Source organism: Struthio camelus, chromosome 8 (genome assembly GCF_040807025.1).
Source record: "Struthio camelus isolate bStrCam1 chromosome 8, bStrCam1.hap1, whole genome shotgun sequence".
NCBI classification, from domain to species: Eukaryota; Metazoa; Chordata; class Aves; order Struthioniformes; family Struthionidae; genus Struthio; species Struthio camelus.
Window position 1 is genome coordinate 33,895,586 of NC_090949.1, and position 26,798 is coordinate 33,922,383.

The window sequence follows — 26,798 nt, forward strand, 5'->3', positions numbered from 1 at the left end:
GACCATGCATTTGAAACCTATAAATAACCAGAACCAGTTCCAGATCAGCACAGGTGGGAACTGGTGAGACACATGCACTAAGTGGGAAAACTGACACCAAACAGAATGAATTTTTAATATTTCCTAGGTCCTTTTAATGATGTCTACGGAGCAACTTCGCACATTCTGGTATTGGCAGCAGACTCGTAGAAAAGGTGATGAGTAAAGAGGAAAAAAAAGCAGAGCTTGATTTTCCTCCAGTTTGGCATTATCATCAAGTACTGAAACAACCTGATCAGTACATGTTTTGTCACCATTACATCAAAGGAGAGTCTTCTCCCTCCCACAAACAGTGAGACAAATACCAGGTAAGATCTGCTAGTACACTAGTACGATCCGCGTAAGCACTATGCGGACAAAGGGGAAAAATCAAGTAACAAAAGAAAAAACAGACCAGGATTTTCTTTGGCATTTAATGTCTATTCAAATATAAATACTGAACAAAAATCCACCTCTCATTTTTCAGGAAAGCACACTTGTGCCAAATCCTTTGGTTCAAAGATCTGAGATTTGGCTCAAGAACAGCTCATCCCTATCTGAAGATTTGCCTGAAATACTGCCAAAACCACTAAGATTCTATGCTAGCTGACATATAAGTTACTGTTGCAGAAGAGACAGAAGCGCAAAGGAGCTTCACAGTATCTTGTTCCCAGTTTTGTTTGCGAATTCATGCAGCTTATCAAATCCTCTTTTGTCTTTGCCTTTCTGCTACAACTTCAATCCTTCCCACTTTGAAAAGCAGCATAATGCACTGATAGCAGATTTTTTCCAAGCTCTCCACACTGCAATTATCAGAGGAAACACCTCTGAATCTTTCATTTGTTTTAGACGTTTCTTTGCTGCCTTTCACGGCATCCACAGAAATCAAATTATGTACTGTTCGGACAGTTCCTACATGATCTCCTTCCTAGTCGTCTTTCCTTTTTCTCTTTCTACCATGTTCTCTCCTTCTCAGTGAAATGCTCTTCCTCTGAAGGCATACTGGCTCAGGACAGATTTGCACATAGGAAACTTAAATGTCAACATAAATAATTTCAGGTTTGGACTCATCCTCAGCCAGGACTCTGTCATAGTGAATTTTCTCCCAAGAGCCAGGAACTCAGAAAACGGATGTGGAACAGGGACAGCAAAGAGATGTCTAAGTCCCAAGTAACATGGATCTGCACGCTTTGAAGGAAAGAGCAGCGATCCGGTCGTGGAGAGCAGATCGGAGACAGCGTTCACACAGGCTGGGCCCACGCTCTTCCCGTGCGGGGCAGGTGCTGATGATCAGCCCAGGGAAGCGAGGGTTACGACTGCTGTAGTGTGATGCTACTTGGCAAAAAAGGCACCAATCCCCGAATCCACTGGGAAGAGAAGCCGTTCCTCCTCACTGCAGCAAGGTACACCCATGAATTAAGGCTATCATCTCATACGAATGGCAATAATATGTCCTCAGTCACTGGTCGCATGTTTACCAGCAAGCTTTTCAAGGAGGTTTCTTCAGTTCAGTGAAGTCACCTTGCTTCTCCTGAATATCCACTTACGACCCCTTGTTCCGACTTCACACATCTGCTCTATCAACAGAAACATTCAGGCTCATTAGAGCAGGTTGTCAAGAGCATTTCCAAGACAAGTTTTTGTATTTCAGAGGATCCTCATCAGCTACTGTGCTTTGCTTTCAGAGCAACAAAAGCAATACAACAGTTCTGACTAACCTGGATTTCTGCAATATCAAACACTTGCAAACAGAATACCCAGAAATACTCTGCACGCCAGGAGTCGTTAGCTGTCGTTTGCCTGTAGCTCGTTTGAGTTTCTTGTAAACATGAACACTGGAGCAAACAGGACACATCCATATTCATTTCACAGCACGCTGAATTTATCAACCTAATACTGAGCACCAATTAACCAAGGGAGATACAGAGGACTGTAGGACTGAACGCCTGTCACCTGTACCGGTCAAATTAGGGAACTATGCTGTGCAACATTCTTGCAAAGTGGGGGGAGCAGTGAGATAAGAAGGTTTGCTGATACCAATTTATTCAGGGTAATGAGGACAAAGGAAGACTGCGAGGAACTGCAGAAGGACCTTATGAAACGATATGACAGATGAGATGGCAGATGAAATTCAATAGAGATCAATGTCAAATATGCATGTGGGAAAAACAAACCTAACTTCACATATGAAATGACGGGCTCTGAGCCGACCATGACTATGCAGGAGCAGGATCCCAGGTTTATAACAGACAGTCCCATGGAAACGTCAGCTGAGGGCTAGCAAGAGTCAACCTCCCCCTCCCATCCCAAAACAAACCAAATTCCTCTGACACAAGACATAAGGAGCGCTTAAACCAGACTGGAACTAGGTCCATGACAAACAAATGAAGGTGATTTGTTACCTGCCAAAAGAAGCTGTGGATGCTAAAAGTGTACACTAGCTTAAGGAGGGAGTACACTAAGTTCACAGAAGAAGAAAAATCTATTTGCAATTACTGTCTACACAGAAATCACTTCTGGCACAAAGTCCCTGAGCTGAAAGCAGTTGGAGATTGGGAAGTACTAGCGGGCAGTATCACGTGCATCTCTCCGGTTCGCCCTGCTCCCTAGCTTACAGCCACTGCTGGAGATAAGACGATGGGCTGGACCCCGAAAAGGGGAATTTAACAGAGTTATCTGAAGTTCAGCTTTGTATCCCTAAACAGGGACTTCATTTTGGTTCTAGTTTTAACCCCACGTATGTGGAATTGGCTATTTCACAATTCTGCTTCAAGTGCTGTAGATTTTTGCAGAACGAATAAAACCAAAGCGTGGGAGGAAGAGAGGGGCAGAGTAAAGGCATTATGCATTTTGAGAACCATATTGACCCAAGTACCAAACATCCAAAAGACACAGTCTACCGAGAGTTTGTCCACCTGTTTATGCAGCTTTTGGGAAAATTTCAGCTTGGACTATTTTCAGAAAGTCAGTGTGTGCTATTTACACAATCCCTCCAGTTCTTCCTCCCCCCAGTCATAATAACCTGTGGTTTTGAAAGCATTCTCACAGCTACAAATAAAATCACCCTGATGTGCAGGCACCTTGGTGTGGTCCAGAGTGCAAGTCTCAAAGAGGTCTTCTGGAGGAAGCCAAGGAACTATATGAAAAGCTGGAGTTTCTGGAATAGCAGGAATCCAAAGTGATGGAACGGTGGAACGGGAAGCTCAGAGCAGGCAGTAGTAACTAGATATCTGAATCTTACAGTTATTTTGTGCTGCTGGTATCAGCGTTCTTCACAAGAAATTCTGTTCCACAACACACTTCCCTCTGATACTAATTCTGAATGCAAGACAGCTTTGTAGAACTTAATCCTGTTAGTATGCTCCCAAAATCTGTGAGAGCAGAAATGTAGGACTGGCCCAGAGACTTAGCTCTCAAGCTCTGCTCTGCCATGAAGCACATTCAGGTTCAATTCAACATCCCTTGGTCCCTTAGGGACTGATTAGGTAATATTTACCCACGCTGAGCGATAGCTATGCACAACAGTAAAGCCAATAAAGACATTTAAATGAAAATACTTTGCTCAAAATATGTTTCCTTAATCTGGAAAAGTTCATGGATTTTTACTTCTGTACTTTGCTTTTCCAACCAAATTGGAATAAACACGCAACTGATTATATTTCTTTCCTCCATTTTCAGTTTTGCCCCGAGTTTTTCCTCCAGTCTCCCTACCATTTCTCCTTTTCCTTCCAGTCTTTTTCAGAGACAAGCACTGAAAAAATATAAAAAGGAAAAGAAAAAGCAGAGAGAAGAGACAGCGTGAAGAGAAGAAGGTAAAAACTAAAAAACCCAGAAATTCAGAAAACAGTTTAAAAATGCAAGAACTTAGAACAAAAATGGTTCCTGTTGAAATATTTTAAAGAAAAAAAAAACCATTTTCACTAGTTCACACAGAAAATTCTGTAAAGGGAATGAGGTGGAACACATTTGCTTTGGGTAGAAGCATCACCCCAGATCTGGGATTATTCTACATGGAGCCAGGCTGGGTATTTGCATCCTGCAGCAGATGATCCCCAATAACTCTGGCAACAGCTGATCAGACAGAAACCTGTAAACCACCTACGGCAGCTGATCAGAGCGCATTCAATTAAATGGATTTCTGTCCAAGTTCCTGCTGCATGACAGCCAAAATGTTTTAACAATTTTGTAAGAGATGTGTTTCTATGCAAGAAAATGAAGCAGATGTTTTCTATCAGACGGTGTAGACTGGTGGCTAGGGCTTAGGTCTGGGAGATGACAGAGCATCATTCAACATGATGCAGGATGAAGAAACCTACTAGAATACAGGCAGCATCTCCAATGCTTACTCCCATTTCAAATGATTCAGCAATGGATGTGGTAACAATTCAATTCTAGCTAAAATGATTTTGTTTTTAATGGAATTCTGAAATGAGAGCAAATTTTGTATCTTTGAGAGATGCCATGAAGTAGAATAATCAGCTTGTACTCCACATCCCCTCAGACACCCAGTACGTTAGTGTAGAAACAATAATGTTGGTAGCAGGGAATCCTTCAGACTTCAGAAATACTCAATACCTCTTACACACATCCTTGTTTTGATGACAGATGATTTTAAAAAATACATTAAGTAATCAAAATTACATGCTGGGGTTTCAAAAAAATCAGATGCTTTTGTTAGCCCTTTGCAATATTGGAATTTCATTTCTGAAGAAGGGAATATATTCTAAATGACAAGTCTATCAACTATATATCAGGATGTCTAGGTGACTTAAATTCCATGATATCTCAAGAATTTTATTAGACAGTACATCTTAGTAAAATACAATGCCAGCTGTGATATAATAACTCCAGTTAAAAAAAAAAAAAAAAAAAAAAGAAGAAGAAGAAAGAAAAATGGCTTGGTAACATGGCCCAGTCCATTTGTAGTCAGCTCCCAGCTCAGAAAGGAGGCACCTCTGGCCATTGCCCAATGAAGTTGTGATTGTTTTCTTTGCTAATTCCCTAACCACAATATCACCTGGGATTCCACTGCTTTGGCTCACTGCTGTTCTGTAAATTCCTTCCAACGCCTTTAGTCCATGCCCAGCTTTTCCACAGCACCTTTATAAAAGCTCAGTAGTGCCGCATTACTCTATGCAGAAACAGCGTAAGGTCAGTGAACTTGGCCTTTGTGCGCCATGAGCCAGGAAGCATTTTCCATTTAGATCAGGCTTCTGACTTCAGGTCAACGAGTCCTCTGCCCGATTAATGATGCCTAATTACTCCCACATGTTGGCTGTATCCAGTAAACAGCTACGAACACAGATATCACCAGACCTCCTGCACAAGGAGGTGCACCACACAGGGCGGGATGCTGGCGCTGATGCACTCTGTGGTCCTTACCAAAGCGCTTGAGACTCCAGACTTATAATGATGCTCCAGCAGATGATAGAAGCCTATGAAACGTCCTTACTCAGCAGCTCACACCTAGGATTTCTGATATGGTCAAAATTCAGCCAAAGAGTGCAGTATAACCAGAGCAGAGCTGACTCTGTATATCCGCTGTACGCAGATATAAGCCCATGACTGAAACAACTTTCTGGATATGCCAGAGAGAAAACACATTCCTCTGCTTCAGTCCTGAACACGGGCTTGTGCTCACCTGCTCTCTTCTGTGGCCACCCACCGCTTTCTGCAAGCCCACCTACATTCAATGCTGTGCCTGAATTCACACTGCCGACACGGGGAGTACGCCCCTCTTCAAAATATTGGGGTACAACTGGAAAGATGCATTCTTAGTGACTACATCAAGACTGGGATGGCTTTCACACACGCAGGAGACAGTGCACTTCTAAGTCAGCTGAGCTAATGCACATACCTCCCGGGGACCCACCTCCCATCAACTCGCATTTGTTCCACACCTGCACAACCTTCATTCGCCCTTCTGACTACAGAGCTGGAAACTTCATATTGCTGCACCCCTAAGCCAAATTCGTTTCCGACATGGATAAAAAAACAAGACACTGACAGAAACAAAACAAAAGAAATGCTATTTTTTATCTCCCAAGAAATGTCGTTATCTAGGCGAGCATGGATATTTATTTCACATTTCGTATTTTCTTGTTTATTCAGTGCTGAAAATAGAAGCATATTTTGGGGTTTCTGTTCAACCCTGCTTCTCCCCTCCAAAAAAACTGTTCATTTTAAGATATAAATATAAGATGCGATATATCTGAATCACCTGTTCCTCATCCACTGATGGTATTATCTGTTTCTGGTGTAATTAGGGGCTGGAAGGCTCAGGAACTGTAATCTTTCAATTATACACTTACTCTTATTTCAAGGCATAAGCAAAGAGAACCACCACAAACAATAACAATGACAATACTTGACTCCGTAACTTGCCCGACACTTCTCTTTCAGGACAGAAGACCGAATTGAGGAGTGATTTACTGGAGCCCTGAAAAGGTAAAAATGGCAAAAACTGGCCAGTCTAATCATGGGATCTCGCATTACTGTAAAACGTTCTGAAAGGATGATTCAGAAGAGAATTAATTTGCTTGAGATCCCTGCTTAATAATTGCTTCGTTTCAAGACTTTAATGCTATTTTTGTCTCTACAAGGTTGTCTTTGAGGCCGTGAATCCACCCTGTTCGGTGGAAGCCATGGAGCACATTGGGGAGAGCTGAGCACAGCATGGGGAATGAGGCTTTTTAATTGCATCTCTTTCCTAAGCTACAGCTTAGCTGCTTGGCAAGCACATCCATTGCTGATGGGTAGGAATTTCTCCTATAGCATTTCCCTCCCATTATTCTCATCCGATGCACATTCCTATTCCACTCACTTACAAATGATTTCAAGAACGGTTTGCAAACTTGTTCCTACATTTATGTTTCTCTGTTGCCATTTTTGTTCACTTTTTGACTGATGAACAGTGCACAAGTATTCAAAGAGAACTAAACTCAGAATGAAGCCAATTCCCAACCCAGAGACAGATGGCAAGGCTAGAACATAACTTTACTCTGCCCCATACTACCAGCTTAAGATCAACAGTTTATCACTAGGCTACCTTTAACACGAAGATAATATAGAGGGACCACAGGTATGACCCATCCTCATACACTTATATGATGGGGCCTGTACAAGCCACTTGCATCTAACCCGGAAATCATCAGGATGAACTGGTAACGCTGTTTAGAGCAAATACATCGATCCACACACTTGGGCAGAAGCATTTAGAACGTTGAAAAAGAAAAAAGAAAGAGAGAGACAGGTATCCCGAGTTAAAACTCAATTAGAGGATATGACATTTCCTTATGCGTCAGACTAAGCAATTAACCAAAAATGGCTTAGAATAAGTAGTTTCAGGCAGTTCACCTGCTCCTAAGACTATGTTTCTCAGTTGTGTGTGAGCGCACGTGTGCGCGTGTGAGAGAGAGACAGATTTTATAATCATATTTGCCTAATTTTTAAAATTATTTTTCCAGCTGACTACCAAAGAAACAGCAAAACAGACTGCACTGAAACAGCTGTGAAATGAACATAACAAATCGAAAAGCAAAGGTTTCTTTTCTTCCCCTTCCTTTCCAGTTTCTTTAAATTATAGCAATCCCAGGCTTTGCCTGCAAAAATTAGATAAAACAATACAGGAAACAAAACGAAACAACGACAATGACAACAACAAACAAACTTGAGGCAGCTTTTAATGGATGGCATTCCTTTAAGCACAAATCCTGCTGTTTGGGACAGAGGTTCTTGAACAACAAATCCCCAGATGGCATTAATAATCTCTAATAGAAATACAAAAATATTAAACTCTTACATGAAACATTTTTTAAAGGGCTCTTATACAGCTTCATTCACTTAATGTTCTTTAAAGCATTCAAATGCAGCACTACAAGACAATGGCCTATATCCGGAAAAATAAGCATCTCATCACTGAGAAACTCTCAATTGTTCTAAAGCACCTAATATTTTTTTTCCATTTTGAGCTAAAATTCACTATACCTAGTAAAATTCCTTTTGAAGCCAAAAAGGAAATACTGTGAGGAATCAGGAAACACTATCAAATGAAAACAACGGGAATATCGCTAATATAAATATTTGAAAATATATATTCAAAAAGAAGCAATTGTAACATGCTCAATTAAAGGTATTTTCATGGAACGGGAGAAAACGCTCTCTAAATGATAAGCAGTTTGACATCGTGTGGCTGTTGCCACATGAAACAGTACAAGGATATGAAACTAGGTAACTTCTGATAAAAAGATTCCAACCTTATTTTTCCTCTTGCTGCAACTATGAAAAGAAGTGGCTGCCTTTGGGTCGGACTACTGGCACTTCTGAAATTTCTGGTGCCGGCTGGTCTTATTAACAAATTGAATTCACATCCGAGTTGAAACACCAAGGCACTGTCCTTCTGGCACTCTGACCAGCATAGTCATCAGACCAACCTCCTGCTCAGGGAACGGTGGACTTTATGCAATGGTCACATTTTCTCATAGTAAAAGCTAGTGTCATCTCTGTCCTCAAAAGGGACTTCATACATATTACAAATCGAATTTCTGGCTGGTGGCACTCATTTCATTATAAATTTCAGAGGCTGTTTTCTTTTACCCCTCCAGCGTATGGTTACTCAACCTAACACCTTTCCCTAACATGGAGTTGACTAGAGCAGCTTTAAACCAGCTCATGAAGCAGCCTAGTCTGGCGAGTTTACACGGACCAGAAGAAACAAGAAGATCTGAAAGGTCTGGCGCATGTCGGAGGAGCAGGCAGAGGGGTCTAAACCACTCTTTACCACAGATCTGCTCTTTTCTTTTAGCAGGCTTTTGCTGATAAATATCAACTTAATCCTAAACCTGGAAGCTTCAGTTATGGGATTAATGTCAACTAATATACAGAATAACAGTAAAGAACAACTGCTTTCTTTATGGAGGTAGTACATCAGCCTCTTACTGCTGGCACCACAGAGGCAGGCTGATTACCCCACAGGAAGATGCAAGAAGGTTCCCTTTGCTGGAAGTAAATAGTGTTGTTTTTTGTTTTTTAAACAACAAAAGCATAAGATTAATTGCAAGATCTCTTAATATAACCTGGGTGGCTTGAGAGTGAAACATGAAGGGGAAAAAAAATCCATCTGCATCCACTGCTCACTCCAAGAGACAAACATGGAAAGAGAGAAACCAGAAGACAGACTGCCAATGCTGGAGCTCCACATCTCGCAGGAGCGGGGTGTTCAGCCCCCTCCTTTCATTATTATAGCAAAGATCTTCCTCATGGCCAGGGATGCATCCTAGTGACATGCTAAATCAGGAAAGAGATGCAGAAAAACTGCAGCAAGACCCCTGAGAAACCCTCTCTACCAGAGCAATTCCTTTCTCCCCAGGGCAATGGATTCACTCACTGGTAGAAAACTGAGAAGCAAACTAGAAAAAAATTGAAAAATAAATTGAACATCTTGGACAAAAGAGACCCTTTTAATTAAGCAAGTCAGCAGTACTCCCCATATCCCTGCATGATGCTATATGGAAAAGAATTCATTCTCGAGCACTCAGATATGATCCATTCTACTCAGATCATAAAAACATCTGAGAAGCATTATTATCAATTCAATAGGTTTAAATGTATGACTAATACTGGCCTGATATTTATGACCTTCACACCTCTCAGCTAGTCATCAACTTTTTCCCATCTGTTGGACACCAGTGCACTGGTCTCATTTGTTGGATGGATCCTGTGATCCTTATTCAAAACAATATATAAATGTCATACAGTATCTCTAATGCTTTGCTTAGGAATAGAGTATGTGCCATGTAGACACAATACATTACTGTACTGAGAGTCAAAGTAAAATTAAGATTCTATCTAGAGGAAATTTAATAACCCAGAATTAGGAAAGTATAGTTCATTTAACAGCACTTGTTTAGAAAGATCTATTATGAGCTCAGAAAGCAGGTGTGCTGCAAGGTTTTAGAAATCTTACAAAGATAAATCCACATACTGAGAATCTCAAAGTTAACTGTGAAATGGAAGTACACGAGTCCCACCAAAATAACGATAAGCAGCAACAGATCTTCTGGCTTGCTTCCCATGCCCAATCCAGCTGCCCTACACTGCCCAAGCCTGGCAGCCATAGCTTAGTTTCATACTTCAAAGAACAGTCAAAGGCACCTTCCAGAAATGAAATATAAGAAAGAAAAGGAGCCCTTCAAGCCCTACTTCTTGCGTACAGTACATTAACATTACAAAGATGCGCCAGGCTCTTTGAGGAACACCAAGCTGCAGTGCAGAGCGGAGGGTCAGCTTTGCCTTCACATCTCTGGGAAAACTCCACACTGAAGGGTGAATGGACATCTGAAGCCAGACTTGGAGCCTTTAATGTGTTGCATATGCAGACGATGTCTCCCAAAATGTATGACAATAATGAGCTTGCACAATATATGGTAAATTAATTCAAAAGCTAAATGAGTTTACTATCCTGCAGAGATACTCAAGTGGTAAAAATGGATCAGCATTGTTGCTTATGTTATTTTTACCAAAAAAAAAAAAAGTCAGGGAGGAAAAGAACATGTTGGAGAAGACAGATTTTCACAAATATTTGTATTTGAATTGCTGATGAACTCTTCCTGCTGTTATTTTTATTAATGCTTTAATTACATATGCAATATAGTGCATGAATGACTGAAGATACATAGGAATTGTATTATCTTACCATCTAGAGAGAAGGATATATAGCCAACTTCCAATACAGCTCTGTTAAGGAAACAAAAAGGTCACAGTCCCAGTGTATTTATGTAATATATTTAAAAGCGAGTATATGATGGAATAGCTCTCCTGAGCTCAGTACTAAAAGTGATATTGCCATCTGCTGAGTAAAATTTCACTCCATGTCTCCAGGTTTTTTTCAGACGTACCTGTCAACTGAAAACAGGATGAAAGTGGAATGGCGCAGCAGTAAGTTTTGGGATGTACTAGAAATCTCTGGTCCTAGCACAATAGTTCATTATTCCAAAGAGACATCCAAGATGAGCTAAAAGCTAAAAAATGAGCTAAAATGAGTAACAGTTTTAGATATGTGCAGTGTTGGGACCTGATTAGGTACATCTTTTTACAGAGAGCAGAAACCGAAGCCCTAATCGTAAATCTACAAATGCAAAATACAGGAGTATTCTGAATACCAGTCCATACATAGGAGATTTGGGGGACACACCTAACTTTTAACAAAGCAGTTGAGTACGTTCCTCCCGATTCTCTAGTCAGATGCTTTGAAATAAGCAGAAGGTGACTCTATCCCATCACCAGGATGGTTTAACACCCCTAACATACCTAATACCCAAGAAGAATTCAGGCCAAAGTGCTCTCATCCAGGCTTTTCAACATCATCTTAACACATAAGGTAGTGCTATGTTCAGGATATTGACCCCATTTGAGTTGTGGGCTTTGAGGTCTGCTGGAAACTTATGTTATTGACTCTACTGGATAGAACATAATGAAATTTTTATTATAATTTTCTTTCAACCTACACTGCTAAAAAAAATTTGTCAGCTGCTTTCAAACAGTCTCTGTTTTTCTGGCCCTGCTTCTGGCAGTCTAAGTAGCTGTCATCACTGTAGGAGCAAGCCTGCTTGATAAGATTATAATTTTGTTTACATTGTGCTATAGGATACCACGCTGAGTACAGCGCAAGGCAAACGGCAATTGACAGCATGTAACGTACGTTTTCTGTAAAATGCAAGTTATCTTCTGTTATTCTTTCCTTAGAGCTGCGTGATTTTGGCTGATGTTCTTAATAGTAAAGAAGAACACAGGTTAATGTATTTCTTCGCTTGAATGTATTGCAGTAAAATCTGTAATGGCCTTTTTTGGCACAAAACCTAATATATACCGCATTCAGAAAACAGCTATTTATTGAAGCAGGAAATGCAATACTGAGACTACAAATCATCTCTTACATACAAAATACTGGAAGTAAATCTGGCTAATGCCTACTTCTCTACCCAAGGTAGAGCTCACAACCCACAACCTGAAACTAGGAGCAGCCAGTTTTCATTTGCTGTGCGGTTTTAAGCTAAAGGCCCTTCTGTATCTCATTGTCATCCTTTGTTAAAAAAAGGAGACATTACTACATATTTTAACAGAGAGTCCTGAAGTTCTCTTAGTACATAAGTCCATGTAAATCTACTAGGGAAGCGTACCAGTATTTTCACAGCAGTCAGCTGGGTTAGTTTTAATTTGTGTTTGATTAGCAAAGTGCTCTGGGCCAGACTCACAATGTTCACAGAATTCCCGATGCGGCGAGGCAAAATCTAACAATTATAATGGTAGTAATATGTATTCAGTCTTAGCCAGCAGCTGTTTGGAAAATGGGTCAACAATAACATGGCAGTACAGCTAGAGGTTTTCCCCACCACACCATGACATATTTAAATGCTGCAGTGAAGGACAGCGAGGAGCAGGAACAAGATTCCTATTACCTTTAGCACAATTGCTGCAATATTTCCCTTCTGAATAAGCAAAATACCTTTACATATCTTTCTCTAATTTTCTCCAGAAATGAATTTCTTAGTTGTATTCTGACCTATCCTTTCCATGAGGGCCAGGCAGAGTCAGAGTACGTGGCCCAGGAGCAAAGTTACACATCGACTCTAGGCCTTCACGTTGGAAGGAGAGGCATGGAAGAGCTCTGTCAGGTCAACCAAAAGGCAATATAATGAATCCTGGAGCAGTGGGAATGCACAGAACAGGCATATTAAGTTAATAATTGATGACTTACCAAGAAGGGTTTCTGAGTGGATTTACATCCAAAGTCAGCACGGTTAAACCACATGGGTAGGCTGGAAGAGAGAAAGCCGAAGAGGTATGAGCCTGCGGTGCGTTCGCAGGGGGCTGTGTGGGAGGTAAGTACACAGATCCCATTAGGAAAGCGAGGGGTCTCTGCGCACAACCACCCACGTGCACTCGGAAAGAAAACCGCTGCTGTTCTGACCGGCCAGCATAACAGAAAACTCCATCTCAGAGCCTGACAAGACAAATTGTGAAATTTATCTCTCTAACACTGGGATTGTCCTCAGTGTAATGGGAACAAAAGGCAATACCAACAAAGGAAAAAGCAGCATTAAAGTCCTTTTCGAGGATAGCAGAGGAAGCAGCCATACATCAGTATGCTAAGTCAGGGCAAAACACATCACTGCTTAGGTCTAGAGGCTCAGCTCAAGCCTTATTGACCCACATGACAGTCACTGCACTGCACAAGACCTTGAAGCATGGCTCAGGGCTTAAATAGCTGGACCTGCAACCACCAAAAGAAAGGAAAATAAAAGCACAAGCAAGAAATGCTTGTCCTTTCCTAACATAAAAAGCCCAGATCTATGTAGCTCAGGCAAAATGTTTAAAGAGCACACTACTGCAGATGACAGTGGTGTTTTGTTACTTGAGGACAACTGGAAGTGTCAGAATTTACAAAGATAAGAGCTTCAAAACATCATTCGCTCATTAATGGTATCAAAACCACTGCTTGACTTAACGGTCACGGTTTTAAGGATTCATCAATATCACTCGTTTGAGTCTGCCAAAGTACACATCTAATTTAGTCTTATTGTTTAGGAATACATTTCATCTAACTCCTGTTGTTCAAGAAGACAGTCAGGTGATTTTGACTGAGTCTGCCTTTCCAAATAACTGGAAACAACAGTAATGCCAATTATACCTTACCTCACCCATTCAAACGCAGAGCAACTTAATGCTGCTGAGCAAGAAAATGGCTCTGAACTGGAAGCATCAAACACCATATTGGAGACGCCTGAGGCTCCCATTTAGAAGTTCCAATATATTTCTGTGCAGTATCAAATACAAAGTACTGAATTATTTCCAGCTCTGTTTTGTGAAGTGAGGAAAGGAGAAACAGAAATTGGCATTTACCATGTGTCAGCAAATAGTGTTGCAAACATCATGACTAGAAATGCAGTCTCTCATAATGATATCCTCTTGCTCCTGAGAGGAAAAGTGCAGTAACCTGTGCATTCATATTTTCCAAGTTCTGATCATGTTCCCTGTTCAGGAATATACTAACACCTGCACAAACCAGAAACTCCCGACTTTTTGGGTGAGGCCAAGTTTAGCACTTTCAAGCTGATGGTTGCATATTGCAAAATTAGGACTATATTCTGGCTTTGTTCCTAAAGTAGCAGCACAGTCTGAGCCAAGCAGCAAAAAAAGACGTGTAGGAATGTATTTTCCACACAGCATTAGTTCACCATCACCCACCACCAATGGCAACACACGCAGGAAAGGCACTAGCAACAGCACATCTCACGACTAGCACTTTTTACTAGGTGTACAAGAACATACACATAGCAAGATTAAAGGCTGCCTAGATGCAAAGTATCCTAATGCAGTTTGCATCTACTTACTGTAAGTGGTAGTAAACTGTAGCAGAAGAACCCTTGCCAAATTGCAAGTTACTGCAGCAGCAGAGTGGTGTGGAGCCTGCGCAGCACCTCACAAAGCTACTGCCATTATTATTTCAAAAGACATGGGAAAAACAAAGGCAAGTACCTGTGATTGAAAAGACAACTGGACACTCTCCCTGAGACGCACACTAGGACTGAGCTTTTTAGTGAGACTCTCAGCCAGATACGCACATGTAAACACAAACCAGAGAGAAGCCATCACCGGTGGTATGATGGAAACGGGTCAAGGGCAGCCACTCCACCCCCTCCCCCCCATGCCACTGATAGCACACAAAGCAGATGGCTTGCCACAGATGTATAGATAATTTTTCTGACCAAAATCCACACGCCAAATTACCCTCAAACCAATGGCAACTGGAGGACACACAAAATGATACCTTAGGAGCCAGCTGGCACACAGTGTCCTGGGCTGCGATGCAATCGGTGGCACAATGGGCACACAACTTTGCTTCCATCTGGTGCGTCTGGCAACGGCGGAGGTCAACACATGAGCTGAAGGGAGAGCGCAGCGCCGAGATGAAGCAGTTCACCGATGACAAGGAAGAATTGTACGGGGGAAAAAAAATGACCTGCAACAAATCAAGTGTGGCCACATAGATGTACGTCTCTTCAGCAGACTCAATCAACGGCAAGAGGGTGACGGGGATACCGAAATGGTTAAACAAATAGCTTCATGTCGGCCTGTCCAGAGTTAAGACGAGATGGATAGATGTAACTAACGACCACTGACCTTAACAACGTAGAAAGAGCTGAGCGTTCTGGGAAATAAATAGATAAGCTAAATACACAACAGAAAGTTAAATATCAGTATGTGCTACAATTTGCATGCTAATTCATAAAGCCTAAGGTAAATGAACAGACAAACAAGTAGTCTAAATTAAAGAGAAATGGCAGTACTGCAAACTGCACTGAATATTGGCAAAGCAGTAAACGGACAACCCCCGCAATGACCCAAGAGTTCCCAGTCTCTTATAACATCACATAACTTCATGGGAAATCTCCTTCACTGTTTTCTGAGGTTTTTGCCACCTGACCTCTCATTTCTCATTCACTACCCTGAGAATAGATCCTATCTTTGATCAGCCTTTACTCCTTACATATTACGTCTTCAAATAAGGATCTTCATATTTTATCTGCACCTGACCTGGGCCCTTAGCAGGAGCTTCCATAAACTTCTGCAAAAGCACCTCCTTGTCTTTAATATGAGCCTTTCATTGCAATGCCCTACAAAAGACTTTGTACAAGGTGCACAAGGGAATGATGGGCATTCTAAGACTACCAGGTCTCCGAGGGATCCGTTTTTTCCTTTTGTTTGCTTGCGCTCTCCACAGAAGCGTACTGAACGTCTCTCATCGTATGCCTAGACTCCCGATGGGGGAAGACTTTCTTTTCCTCCAGTATTTATAAACCGGATGCACAATGGAGTCTTGTTCACAGCTAAGGTTCCTATGCATAATAGCAATACAAATAAGCCACAGGATTTAAGGGTACAAAAAACCCACTGTGAGCCAACGAGTACTCCAATTTGACGACGACTCACTTTTCTCACGCAGGGAGCTTAGCAGAAAGCCTAAAATGGCAAAAGGCCAAAATTGAGCTACTCAGCGTGAAGGCATGTTTCCTGCACATAATAATCAGGAACGGCAGTGGTGAAAAATCAGAAGTCGGGTGGCACGGTCCAGCCATAAAGCACTTAATAAAGAAAAAGGGGGAGGGGAAGACTCGCAAGTCAAGTTTATCATCCAACGTTAACAAAGATAGGGGCACGTCTTGACTCCTGCATGGTCATACCCTCACACTCTTCCGGTTCAAGCACTGGCCTGTCCCCCTCCACTACCAACTCCTCTGTTTATCTCAATATTCTGACTTCGAAGAACCTGCCTTGATGTAACTACAACTTTAAAAGCTGTTAAGCACTTTAATGCTCCATTATCGGACAGATATTGTCCACAGTCCTTACTACAACTTGGTGCTCCTTCTGACTGGTTAAGTTATTAAGTCCTATGAAACCAGAAAGTCCATCTACAAGGTATTCAGGTGATCCAGTGATTAAGAAAATACTAAAAAGACATATATTCTGCCAGAGGAGTTCTTATGCCCACTTACATTTAAAAACAAGCAAAAGTTATCTTTTTTTTTTATTACGCGTAAGCAGCTTACTGAAGGTATATATGTTTTCTGCTGACCATTCAACTTTTTTTTTTTTTTTTTTTGGAGGAAGAGGATTATCTAGCTGAGGCTGAATAATCCCAACTCTTAATGAGGGTGCGCTTTTGCAAAAGGTGGGAAAAATGAAAACTGGCCTGGATACAAACTCATTTACCTTTTTAAATGATTACCCTACAGAGCTTTAGAGGTGACAGGATTAAAATGTCAACACATGAAACTTGCACTTCAAGTCTCTTTCTCAAGGTTTCAGATTTAAACAAGTGTGCATACCCCAGTCCAGTCTCTTTTAACTGTGTTTATGTCTTGAAAGCAGTCTAGAACACAATAAAACCAGAAGCATCCAGTTAAGAAACACCTAGAGCGTTTAAAGTAAGACTTGAGAAGACTTTCACCAGATGAATCAGCATTAAAAAGTCATTACAAGATGTACATAAAACCTTTATTTTCATTTCATTTTAACTTTACTTTTGTTTTTAAGAGAGGAGTATTTGTTTACAAGTCTTGTCTACTTTTCAAGTAAAAAGGCTGCACAATTGTCATTTGGTATCAATTTGATTTACTTTATCAGATTTTCATCAAAATGTTCAAACAAATATGGGGAAAAAAGCAAGCAAACACGCAATGCAGAGATAAATTTTCTCTAATTCTTCCTTAAAAACCAGTTTTCCTCTTCATCCTTTCATGTGTCAAGTGCTAGCCATTATGAGAACCTCCCTATTCAATCAATGAAGAAAGGAAAAGTGGTTGTTCTTAAAATACTAACGGTACCTATCTGATTTGTATCTTCTGGAATCAAATGTAGTTTAGTTATCAAAGTTCTCTGCCCTTCCCTCCGTCATGTTATTAGCACAATCCACTCTGAACAGCCCAGTATCAGATATAATCTTGTTCATATTTATCACGTCAAATACATAAAAGGACAATCAACTTCGTAGGACACTTATCTGTAGTTCCTGAAGATGCCCTGGCATCTCGGCTAGACTGCCTCCTTCAGGAGGATGGGACCGTGCAGACTACCACGCCCTTGGACGTCACTTGACAGAAGTACTAGGCCGAGTGACAATACAGTAAGGCAGGACTTCATTCCCAAAGGCCAGCTCTCTTTCTGCACTTGGTTCGTTTGCTACATTTATTGTAGCAATGTCATTTTCACTGTACAAGTAACTCCCCCTGCCAAGTGCCCTGTTTTCCCATAGGCTTCCTTAGGTTTCTCTAAAAACCGAAAAACGATTCTTACCTTAATATAAAGTATCTCTGAACAGTCGAGAGCAATACAAACGAGCTTTAAATTGAGAGAGAGGTCTCAATGATGCAATAAGAGTACTTTGCCCCTAAAAATAATGCAGAACAAAATTCAGTTTTGATCAAAAGCATAGGCTTATTTACTCCTGCTTATGGAAGGGCTCTGAGCACCATGCCTGGCCCCGATCCAGCAACGCCCTTAAGTGCATGATTAGCTCTTAGCCTACAATTACTGCGTGCAACGGGACTGCCAAAGAACACGTCAAGGATCAAGCCCTCTGTGCCTAGCAATCATCTGTCGCATCTCCACCACCCAGTTTGGCACAGCAGGTCACCAGTGCCAGGCCTTGCTCAAAGAAGGGCTGGCAGCGACACAGCAGGGCTCTTCTGCAGGCCACGCTGCAAAACCTGCTCCTTGGCCAGAAGATAAGTAAACACTTGTCTGACTGGACTATCCCTGCCTCTGCCTCCACTTTGTAAGTGCTAAGATTTCAGCTAAAGGAAAACAGAATTCAGGATCCCTCTTGTCATCGAGTTGTTTGTCCTTCCTAACCTTTCTCCCCACTGCCACTGCACTCTGACCCCCTGCAAGGCTGGTCTTGCATGTCATAGTGGCATTGATTCGTAGCGCAGAGCATGTTTCACTGTCTCACTTGTCCTATTTTCTTGGTCACAGTTGGTCAGACACGCCTACTCACTGTTGTCCACCACCATAATTTTTATATATATATATATTATTATATATATAGTAAAAAATAATAAGCTCTCAGAAACAAAAACTGAGTATGATCTGTTGTCTCCTTATTGAAAAATACTGCATTAAAGTAAATAAATGAAAATTAAGCACTAGCTGCACAGCAAAGATGTGAAGCGCACGTACAACTATTGCCTCATTATCACTGTTATCAAGGCCAATGTCATCTCCCTAGAGGAGAGAAATTGCAACCGCTAGCAAACGTCTTAGCACAATATAAGCAGCAAATAGACTCAAGATGTGAGAACAAAAGAGACTGTATTCAGAGTCATTAGTTCACTTATAGTAACTAGTTTTATTTCCAGCCTTTTAGACTATGCCGCTATTGATTAGGATGGATTCTAAAGGAAAAAAAAAAAAAACTTCCATTAGAAACGGAAGCAAATCATGTGAGGACTTGGTGCCTATTAGGAAATTATAGGTCAAATATTTCCAAGCAGAAGTGATTTTTTTGGTGTTCAAATTCCATTTCATGGCATCCCTTTAAGGCTGGAAGAAAGAAAAAATTAGACTGACATTTAACTTGCACCCTCAAGCCAGCTAATCAGACACAGCAGGCGAGCAGAGCAGTGCTAGGGAAGATATGGGGGAAGGGGAGGGAAGAGCAGGCTCAACTGGAGCAGCACAGCTGAAAACCCAGGTGGAAATCAGCCTGCACGAGGTGCAGCGCACCATGGGGACAGCGAGGAGGCCTTCAGCAGAAGGTGGTGACGTGCACAAGAGAGGGACACAGTACAGGGGGAATAGTGGAAGCATCACAGGATGCAAAAGGGGTTCAGGATTTTTAAAACAGAAGCAGGAAGCAGGGGGGAGAAAAAAGGAAAAGCTCATCTGAGAGAGGCAGGGAGTCCTAGGAAAAGGTCCACCTTACAGAGCACTGGGCCATCAGGGAAGAAACCCAGAGGAGAATGAGAAAATGTCATGATCCTGGAGAACCTTAATTGTGTAAAATAGAGCAATAACGAATAGCAATGCACACTACATTGGACCTACTATGTACTTTCAACATTGTATGTGCATAATTATCATTGAACGAATTAAGATAAGCATCATCATAAGCACTCCTATAAGGGGATAAATGCACCTCCTTGTAAAAATGCTTTGAATTTTTTACTCAACAGTATCCTCTCAAACAAAATAAGGCCTTTTAGATGCTCACATTTTAGAAGGTGGGTGGTTTTCTGTTTGTTTTTTCCAAGTAATTGTAAATAATGTAGCAACACCCCCAAATATTTCTTACAGTGCTTTCCTTATTTCCCTTTGGGTATAAAATTAACTCTGATTTTAAAATAGTTTAAAAGAAATGCATTAGTGCCACTTTTGAAAGCATTTAGTAACAATAATATTGTAAGACAAGAATCTGATACTGCTTTATAACTATGCTATAACTGCATATCACAAATACATTCCCCTTCAAGTGGACTGACATACTCTAACAAGTTCTTTTGAGAACTACCTTTCCCTGGTTCCAAAAGAGAGTAGAAGAGATGATTTATCATCAACACAGGGATGAAGAAGATATAGTTATAGTGTTATAAAAATTGCAACCCTTGCACTTTTTTGTATGCACTCTTTTTGTTTTTAATCATAACTGAAGATATCCTTCATTTCAGAGGGTTCTAAAAACCTGAATCACTACCAGCATTCAGATAATCAACAAGAAATATAAAATACAACTCAAAAATTCAAAGCAACCTCCATGAGCTGTGCAAAAAGGATGACAATTTGCCCTAAGTTACAATTTGTTTCTAGTACTTTGGGGTTGGACATTCACAGAGGCTCCTATAAAGCTCTGCTGAGGAAAGTAGCTGAAGGCCTCAAGTTGCCAACTCTTGAAGCCTGGTAAGCAATCTCAGACATAGTCCCCATCACCAGTGGCCAACGCAGTCCCATCACAGATGCCACTGCTCCTATAGGACTGTCAAGAACGTTTGAACAACTGTAGGTGACCCAAACTAAAGAGAAGTGAGAGCAGAATCAGAAGAACAACAAGCTGGAGAATAAGATACTACATTTGAAAGCTGAAACTTGATCCAGTGCAGCACTTTTACCGTATGTATTTTAGAAGGAAAAATAAAATGAGAAGGACCAAAACTACTAAACAATTTCAGAGGTGAGATCTGTGAGAAAACTAAGATTTTCTTTTCCCCCCTACAAAGCAAAGTCAGAGAGATGCTAAGCATCATCAAAAATGATCCAAAAAGGTAGTAGCAGCAGACGACAGTTATCGGTAGTTCTCCATGCAACCGACAGGAGGACAACTAGTAGAAATAATTAGATATTAGCAAAATGAAGATCTTGTTAACTGTAACAATGGTGAAGACCCAGAAAACGCTGTCTGGAGAAGATGAAAAATCAATATTTGAGGTTTAAAAAGAGGTTAGATAGACTGTCATCTTCCAGAGGTAAGACAGGTACACTTGATTTCACCTAAGAGCTTGGGAACATTGTAAAGTTACTTCCCAAGGTCTTTTCCAGACCAGCATTTCTGGCATTTTATAATGTTTCAAGTAATTTGTCTCAATTGTGGAATAATTGCATATATAAAATAACATCTCGGATATTAGTGTTGGCAAATGATGTTTGACTTACTACTACTTTTTTTTTTTTTTTAATGGATGATAACAGGACAAACTCTACCTTCAGAAATTTGACTAAATTCAGCGAGAAAATAAATGGTTGTTATTTTTTTTCTTTTCTTTTGCTTGTTTTGATTTCTTCTTAAGGGCTTAATGTTCTGTATATTTGTATCCTTTGGTTTATTTTTCCTCAAAGAATTTTAGGAAAGAGAAAACGATTTATGATTCTGCTCTAAGGTCACTATACAACTCATTTTTCTTGTTAATGGTAAGGTGATGTTTTGATCTTGTCCCTCCTTTATATGAGTACATGAGGTGCCCTAAGGTATATGTTAATTAATACTGTGCATCTGTTTGCTCCAGTGAGCAGTTGAAAAGTATTCGTTCAAATTGTGATTCGCTTTTTCTTGTTTACTCATTGGCATCTCCCTCTGACTGCTGCCAAATCAATCACGTCAGGTAGTCCCCAACCCCACAGCTGCTTTATGATGCCTATCAAATCACAAGTATGATATATTCATCTTCTCTCGCTGCATACAAGGTAGAGACTACACTACTGTGCAAGGATGCCAGAGCTAGATTGGTTTTGCACCTGACCCAGCTCAACTTAATCCAAGCCAGATATCTTCATATTCATCAAGAGCGACTGAAGTATCTCCTACTTCAGGAGACATCCTGACTACTATCAAAACGGAATGCTTGACAACAGTGTTTTTCTCCCACAAGACATTGTGGGACTGCTCATTCTTTGTAGTCTGGGGAGCAATTTTTAGATTACTGAAGGATTTTGCATTGCAAAACAAATTAGAATACAAGCATGCGATAAACAAATATTGACTTCGAGAACTGCAAGCAAAGGAAACGTGCAACATCCTTTCTGTTGTAAATAGCAGCAGATCTTAGCTCTAATAACAGTTGAACAGAAGACTGCTGATAAAGGAGGTTTCTGACATCAGTTTTATGAGTCTGAAATGCTTCACTGGGAGCCAAGGCTTCCAGGTGCTGGGCCTGTGGGGAAGCTTTGCAAAGCAGTTTGGCTTAAGGCAACCACACTACAACACTACAACTGCTGGGACAAGTAGGCCCAGCTCCTCTCCTTGCAGCCTATCAGTCCAGGAGCTCCAAATTTAGGATCCTGGTTTTCCAGCAGGGAAGAGCAGAGAACTCCAAGACATCATTTTAAAGAGTAAACTTTTTAAATTGCATTTTATTCCCCAAATTGGTGCAGGGCCATCTCTTCAAATTTCCCTCCAACCAGAAATTTCAACGTCAAACTCACTATTGGCTGAGAAGATTGAAGGTTATTGGTGCTTCAGAAAAGGAATGCAAATTCTCATTTGCTTCCAAAACCAGCTAAACATATACCTTTCAGAGCAAGGAACATTACCAGGAACATTTTTGCCATGATAGAGGTGTACTGAGACAGAAATATCTAACTGTCATTTCTAAAAGTGCTTATTTGACACAGATTAAAATCTCTAGGTGACATTTTAAAATCAGTATTTCTATATGACATCACAAATGTTCTCGTTTTAGCAAATTCATTTGCATGTGCAAAGCCAAGTACTGTGAACAGCATGTGAGCATCCTAGCAAGTAGTGAAGATATAGTTAAAAAAGAGCGTGGAGAGAAAGGCTTTTGTGCACCGCATGACTTTTACGATTACCTTTTTCCACACCACATAAGAAAACACTACTGCCATGTACGTTCCGTTCTATCCTACTCCTACCTAAACTCAGGTTGATATGTCTTTCATTATGCACCTATAGCACTTGTTCTGCACAAGAGAGAAGTTTGCACTTTGGACTGAAAAATCACCTGAGCTTTGCAAGGATGCGCACTCCTCTCACCTTCTCCCAGGCTACCAGCACGCATGCAACGACGCTCCGCAAGAGGCAAGGAAAGACTAAGGCCACTGCTGTGTCTCTCAGCTTGCAAGAGTCAGTGAGTCATTGAGTCACAGCACGGCAACGAATCGAGCCCTTGTTCCAATCAAATAGTTCAATTTTTTTCCCTAGGAAAATCTGATTAGCTGTAAAGCTGACAATTTGTATTCCAGTCTTGAGTCCAACATTGTATAAAACAAGCCTAACGGAAACACTGGCAGAGCTTTAACTGTAGCTGCTGCACCACCGGGTACTGCTTTAATAACTTTTTAATCTCCCACACAAAAAGCCACATCTTGTTTCTAAGTTGGTTAATTTAAAAAGGAAAACCACACAGAGCTCCCCACTGTTTCTAAAGCTTTGTGAAATTAAAAATACACTGTATTCAAGTGAAAGAATACAAGCGTGTAAGACAGGAGCAAGGCTGGACGTGTGACAGTTCAAATCCATCTCACGTCAGATCACGCCGAGTTCTGCACACCTCATACCCTTTAAAAACGTCGCTTCTCTTTTATTCTTTAAAGAAAAGAAAATACATGGGGAAATATGCAGGCATCTGCCACATGAGGTGTAATTGCAAGTGTTTGTAACCCACATTTCACTCCAATATCTACCTCATTTTTAAGCAGATATTCCTAATTAAACAAAGGAAGTAGTTATCACTAAGTGAATGACCTGCAAGCAGGGTTATCAATGCTATCCAAGAGAACAAAAGTAGCCTAAGATATTGATTCAGAATTAGTTGGCTGTCACAAATTGCAAGATCCCAGGACCAATTAGGGGACAAGGAGAAAAAACACCAGACTCCCACGACGGCACTTGCATCTGAATGAGGACTCAGCATAACCCTTATTGACTTTTGCTTGGGGAGGTTACAGGTTGTGAAATGAGCTATCTACTGCCTGCACATCCTCCTTTATCACAGCATCCGAGACCCACTGCAGTATGCATTTATTCTTACACTCTTTTGAGGTAGGGAATCCTACTGACATCAGACCTAAACGATTTACCTAGAGTCATACAAAGAGCCTGCAATGGAAGGGGAATTAAAACATGAGTCTCATCTTCCAGATTATCGTGCTAAACTACAGGGCCATCGTTCCACTCGGGAAGTTCACGCTGACACATCATCACAGCGCTGCTGTTAGGGACAAGGCCCTCAGGAACAGCATCACGGCGCTGTAACACTGTTCTGCCCTTCAGAAGTGGATCACAGATCCTCTGCTGGGCCATATTTTACAGCACAGACATGCCCATAACTTACCCTGCAATTTCAGTCCACCCGTTAAATAAAATAATAATATTTTTGGTATCTGCAACCATCTTCTTTTCAAAAGCTCTAGGTGACATATGGACATTGAAGAGTGCTTGACAATAAATCTAAAAGGCACACAAATATCAGCAAATTATTTACAGAGGTTAAGAAGTACTGAGGAGTCTCTTGTCAGGAGAACTGAGCACTTCTGTCCTTCAGCCCCCGCTATTTTATTACATCTGAAGAGTTACAGTGTAAATAGGACAGTGCCAGAAAGGAGCCTCTGAAGCTCAGCTAAATAGTCCTTGAAAATTTAAAGTGAAAAGCTCACCAGTGTTAGGTTGTTTCTGTTAAGCAATGCATGCTGTGGTGCTGGCTCACGGGTGAAGCAAATTGCTGCTCTAAGTCTCTTAAAAAGGAAGAAAAAAGAAAAAACCTACCATATGGTGCTGACTGCAGTATCTCTTAGCAGGTGAAATGCATCCAAAACAGTAGCTACCACACTTAATTATTGTGACAAATTCAGTGATTTATGGTTTGGGTTTTGTTTTTTTTTTTTTTTTTTTAAAAAAAAGGTAGGCTAATGTGCTATTCCTACCCAGAAAACCTAACACTGGGGATAAGAGACGAAAGGAAGAGTTGAGGAGAAACCAAATACTCACGTCACCCAGAAACGGAAAGGAGTTCAAGCACTGAATTTGTGAAACCCTCAAGACAATGCAGGTTTCTTGCACAAACCCCTGTACTTTCCTTACCCTCTAATCCGAGCATCTACTGAAGTAACACCAGCACTAAAACCATGAGCAACAGATCTACACTGACGGAGACGAGCGGCAAAGCCTGCCTACACCAGGCAGAACCTGCCAGGATCACCCGAGACCCTGCTTATACCTAATGCGGATGCTGTAAAGTACCTCTGTTAAATCTCATTTCCTCCTTCCGATCCAGGCCCGAGTATCCCAGTGCACTGGAAGGGCTGGAGAGATCTCCGATGTTGGGATAAGAGGCACAGCAGGGCTGCTGCCTTCCCCGCACAAAGCATGGCAGTGCAGCACAAAGCTGCGCTGGCTTTTATCGTGCACTGCCAGGCAGGTAGCCCAGCATCCGCAAAGAGGATTTGCAAAATGTCATTGCAAACAGAAAAGGTTTCCCAGCCCCTGAGGTCCCCTGTGCTCAAGCACATTTCTCCTCCCACATGATCTCAGGTAGTGAGTTGTCAACCCAGCCTGAAGAAATTAAGCAGCAATTAGATATTTTTAAAGTATTTACAATAAGATGATAAAAATGATCCCAGGTCTATGACATCCCAGATTATACATACACAGACAAATATATGTTTGCATATACCAGGTATGTCTTGTGATGTGAAGGCATTCCAAAGACTCAAAAAAAAAAAAAATTACTTGAATAGCTTCAGTTTGAGTATTGCCAGATCTGAAGGTCTGCGGTGTCGGGAAGGCTCGGAGGAATACTTGGGCAGCAATTTTAGCCAGATGTGATTTCAGCTGTTTGCAAATGAAATTGCTGCTTTTGCATTTCAGCATCTTCCCATTAACACCAGACCAGACAAACAGCACAGCCAAACTCAAGAACTGCTGAGATGAGAGAACATGACTGAGGGTCAAAGCTTTTCTGAGAGCTTTCGTACAGATACTGTTGCTAGGGAAACATGGTGCCTTCACCAGGGAACTGCTACATCCATCTTTTTCTGTTTATAAGAGTCACCTCCTCTGGACTTGGCTCTGAATTAGTCAAGAGGTTCAGGGAATCCATCAAAGAGTGCCTTAAACGGAAACACACCCACAGACCAAGTGGCATACAAATTCATCAACCACACGTGCGGGTGAAGCACGTTTCAAAGTTACTTGTCAGTTAGCATTAAGTTTTACCAAATACTCAAGGATCCTCCACGACCCCATCGGCTCTCCTCTCTGCATTCCCAAGGCCCTGTGTCACATTAACCAGCTGTATCATACCTTTCCTCATGTAAAAGACTCATTACAGACTAAATTATTCTGACAATCTCATTTTTTTTCCTTCATAACTTGTGCTACTCATTAAGAGTTATGAAGACAGTTTTGTTCAACAGGAGAGGTACAAGAATAGTTTCCGCAGTTCTTCATGCCCTGAATCCTAGCTGTCTCGGCAGTATGCCCACAAAATATTAACCCAATTCAAGCAACAAGAAATTGCCCCTCTCCAAGTCAAATAACTGAAAAGTCCCTGTGGAGGACCCCAAGATCTGATTCACTGTTTTCTTCTAGGACAAATACACCAGGTGAACTCAGCTAATTACGTTCACCCTGAGCTGAGCTCCTGAGATTCCCTCAACCCAACAAGCTAGGTGCCTTGTTCAATTTACACCTGCAAGTTATGCATTTTTACAACATCCTAAATCCAAACTCTTTCACATCTTGCAACAGGAATACACACAGCCTCCCCACA

At 41.2% G+C, this 26,798-nt stretch overlaps 1 protein-coding gene across 21 annotated transcripts in view; it reads right to left on the minus strand.

The window, feature by feature from the left end:
• The window catches only part of DAB1 (DAB adaptor protein 1), a 507,009-nt gene that overhangs the window by 414,923 nt on the left and 65,288 nt on the right, over positions 1–26,798 (minus strand). For 4 of the 21 annotated variants that reach the window (XM_009683307.2, XM_009683309.2, XM_009683311.2 and 1 more), the window contains exons 1-2: positions 14,846–15,012; positions 12,773–12,833 (exon numbers count right to left, since the gene is read on the minus strand). The exons of 11 other annotated variants lie outside the window; for them this stretch is intronic. The gene's annotated coding sequence lies outside the window, so the exon portion shown is untranslated. Of the gene's footprint in view, positions 1–12,772; positions 12,834–14,845; positions 15,038–26,798 lie in introns of those variants that run through there. 6 more of the 21 variants (XM_068953297.1, XM_068953303.1, XM_009683314.2 and 3 more) reach the window with 4 other exon arrangements.